Source organism: Opisthorchis viverrini (assembly GCF_000715545.1).
Source record: "Opisthorchis viverrini unplaced genomic scaffold opera_v5_215, whole genome shotgun sequence".
Taxonomy (NCBI): Eukaryota; Metazoa; Platyhelminthes; class Trematoda; order Opisthorchiida; family Opisthorchiidae; genus Opisthorchis; species Opisthorchis viverrini.
The window spans coordinates 392556-396494 of record NW_008751868.1 but is presented as its reverse complement, the minus strand read 5'-3'; positions in this window follow the sequence as shown (position 1 = coordinate 396494).

Genomic DNA, 3939 nt, shown 5'->3' with positions numbered 1-3939 from the left:
ATGGCGTCAGAATGGTTTATCCCTGAATCTGAAGGGACGTGTGTATCAAGCTACAGTACGGGCTGTTTTGTTGTATGGCTGTGAGACTTGGCCTATTCGAGCAGCGGAACTGAGACGTCTTCAGGTGTTCGACAATCGTTGTCTCAGAACCATAGCTCGTGTGGGTTGGTGTCGGCGAACCCGTAACGCGGCAGTTAGAAAGCGCGTTTTCGGTTGTGTAACGGGTACTTCCATTGAAGAGAGCTCTCCGTACACTCTAAAACGTCCGGGAGTCTGAGAATGCAACGAGCTTATTATGTTCATAAACTTTCGGGGTATGTTTTGGCGGGCAAGCGTGTAAAGAAGAACAAACTACTCAGACGTGTGCCTTCGAAATCCAGAAGCACTTGGACTGTGTGTCACCTAAACGTATGGCGTTGTTCTAGCACCTGATGAATTTTGGAGACTTGGTCAAACAGGAATCCCGCTTGCTCTCTCGAGTCAGTGTTTAACAAGTCACCGTAAGGCCACGAAGCACCGGTGACGCTAACAGTCTGATCACGACTCTGGTCAAGTTGATCCCCCTGCAGGTGCCACACTCACCACGAGCCCCTGCTTGAAAACGGGCACCACCACCGACTCTCCCCAGTTGTTTTGGACAGACTCCTTCCCCCAAACGCAAGCGAACGGATCGGACAAGCACGGGCTGAACAATCCGGGTGGGACCAGAAGCTCGGTGGACCTTAAGAAAACATGTGTATTCCTAAACATCCGAAACCTTAAGGAGTTCTACGCTCACCGTCAACGTTCTGTGTCAATTCTGGGCTTTAGATTAGTGCCACCTGGTGGTGAATTACTCGGTCCAACGTTTGAGGCGTTCTTCTTTACTCAAGATGTTCATTTCATTCCGATCCTTTACGGTTTCATCCACGTAAGATTTCTGGGGACTGATCGCAATGATCAACCGAGATAATCTTCAGGCATTCCCAGCTTTCTTGGTCACCTCCACTCCATTGGATTTCCGTGTCCACCAGATTTCATGGGCAGCTCGGACGCTCACTTGCACTTGAAGTCTTATAATTCGTCGCGCCAAATTAATCCGGGACCTGCTGCGATGTTCCTCCGAGATTTAAGCAGTGTCACTGTTCGGTCTGACATCAAGTACCTGAGTGGGTCTGGTGGCACCGAGCCACAAACGAAACGAGGAAAGAAATGATCTATCGAAGTCGCTTATCCGCCCTGTCGTGTGACGCCGGAAGGGCGACGCGGCTGATGGCACCACGTGACAGCCGACATGGTATGAGTTCATTCGTATATGTGCAATTCATGATTGTACATGAACTCGGGTTCTGCCAGAGCACCTACACCTAGACAAGAGGACAAACACGGCCGTCACCCCAAGCCTGTCTCAAAACCCCGACCGCAAGGAAAGGATGTTTGGCGGAAATGCAGATACATTACCGTTTTTGTCGGACAAGTCGCCACATATGTTCCGACTCACAGCCTGGAAGACTAGGAGACTGTTCGTCAGAACTCCAGCCATCTAACAAACTTGTGTGAGAGACTGCGGGTCTTCCGCAGACACCCCCCAGTATCGCTCAACGGGTCGCGGAAATACACAAACCGTCACACCACGGTAAGATACAGTCTCTTTGTGCCAGACTCAAACAAAGTACGATCAACTCATGATGGTCCCGTCGCACTGCCATCCCGTTTTGGTGAATTCCTGTTTTGGAGCACACTACACAGATTTCCACAGAAGGAGGAGCGTGAGCAAGAAAAGAATGTAGGCTTATCTGACACTAAACGTTATTAGATTAAGCAGGTTCCTTGGCACGAGTAGTGTGCAATAAGTCTCATTTATGCAGGCAGAGTCTAGAACGCGATATTGAAAGTAGAGGGAGGGAGGCTATGACTCAGGAGTTCGGACAATTTGACTCCTGGCCTGTCGAACCCAAGGACGTGGGGAGTAAGGCACGACTCCTGATATGGCTGCGCACGAAGGCTGCCTTCAGAGAGGGGAGATACCTCAGTGGTTAGAGCTCAAATTTACTGACCGGAACGTCAGTGCTGCGAACCAGGCCCCTGCCTCTCAACTGCCCCTGTCTAGGCTTGGGCAACCTGTGATATCCCAGCCCTCGTGCCTTCTTCTGGTGGCATGGCAGCTGCGCACCAAAAGGACGTTAATGTTAAACGGTTCCCTTCACTATTTTCCTGAGGAAAATCAGACAGTTCAGTTCTAAAAGCATTTCAACCGTGCTGACTAAATGTATACATTTGAGTGCGATTGACCGTCGTCAGTCATTGGATTGGGTTACCGTGTGTAGGTGAGGCCTCATAACCAGTGTCGCGGAGAGATGCTGGCCTGCAGTTACGATAAGTAGTCGAGGTGATTGAGGACTCATACAGTTCTAAGTATGAAGGGTTGCCGTTGGCCACTGGATTAGGTTACTCTGCATGCGTGGGACCTCATAATAATAGTGGCGTATATTTCCCAACCAGTGGGTGGCGTACCGTCTGGCATGATCACACCTTTACTGTCAGAATGAAGCATGACTGGGGGGTTTGCGGGTAGAGCGGATGGCACGAAAAGAGAACAATGTCACAAACGGCGGGAACTATCCAATGAAATGACAGTATTATGTTTCTTTTCGGGCTTGTAGGGAACAATGGTCATGAGGCCCGACTAGTTCAAGGACATAACTCGCTGGCATGAACTAAAACTGAAGACCATTGCCCGCCACGAGTGACCTTGAACGGTTGTGTAAATGGCCGGAGCCACAACGAGCAAAAGGGGAGATGGAGATGGAATGATTCGAATTTGAAGCACGTGATTAGTTTTGTCTCAAAAGAAGACTCACTGGTCGCACTGCTGTACGGAAGTAAGTTGCAGGGGATAGATGGGATGGAGAAATGGTGCTACTACATAGGGCACAAGCCAAACTCAAGCAAATGATTGGCCGGATCGAATTTCGTGATCCTTATCCGGACGGGGCATGCGGAAATTCAGGAAATCGTCTTGGTGGCTACGGCCATTCATTGAAACGCTGATGCTGCTAAATAAAAATGTCAAAACAAGTTTCGGAAAATCATTTGGAACAATGCATCTTTGTTGGTGGTAGTGGGAGGGGAATTGGGATTTTTGTGGGGAGTTCGTCCTGTAATCCAAGCCAATCTGTGCTGAAAAGCCGAGAAGCGCCTCTCGGCTACTATGTTTAGGTTGTGACGGTTCGGTAATGCCTTAACTGTTATGCTCCTGCAGGGTGGGAAATCAAAGTTTAATTAGTGGTTGCATGCTTTATGCTTTCAACGTCATCTCGTCAACACAGCGTGACACTCGGATTATGGGCATTTTTATTTGATTTTAAGTTCTCGGGGCTACGTATACGGGTCTACGTGGATGTTTACTCGAGTTGAATTCTCACGCCACATTTCTCATTCAAGGTTCACAGACATGACCAAACAACAACATAAGATGAACAAATGCGCATTAGGGCGGTAGTAAATGGGTGTGCTGACTGTGTTCTACGCTAATTAACTGGGCAACTCATATCGTATTCAAAGTAAGCGCTTCAAAATGACCAACCAAACACTGAGTTACGTACAGCGGATGAATTTCTGATCCCTGGATGAAGATTTGGTGTGGCAGCTTTGTTGAAGAATTTTAATAAAAAATAATAATGATAATGTTTATTCCCAAATTGTGGGTAGCATGCCGTCTGGCGTGATCATGCGTTTGCAGTAAGAATGGGGCATGACTGAGGGATTTGCAGGTAGTGTGGAGTACGCGAAAAGGGGATAATATCAAACAGTGGGTACCGAAGCGCCAGGACGGAGTGGTTGAATATGCCCGCGCTGATTGTTGCAGATACTTTAATTCGCCCGAAACTTATCCGGGCCATTTTGCAGATAGCACACCATAATAGTTTTTATGACTTGTGAGTGATTGCAAATCAATGT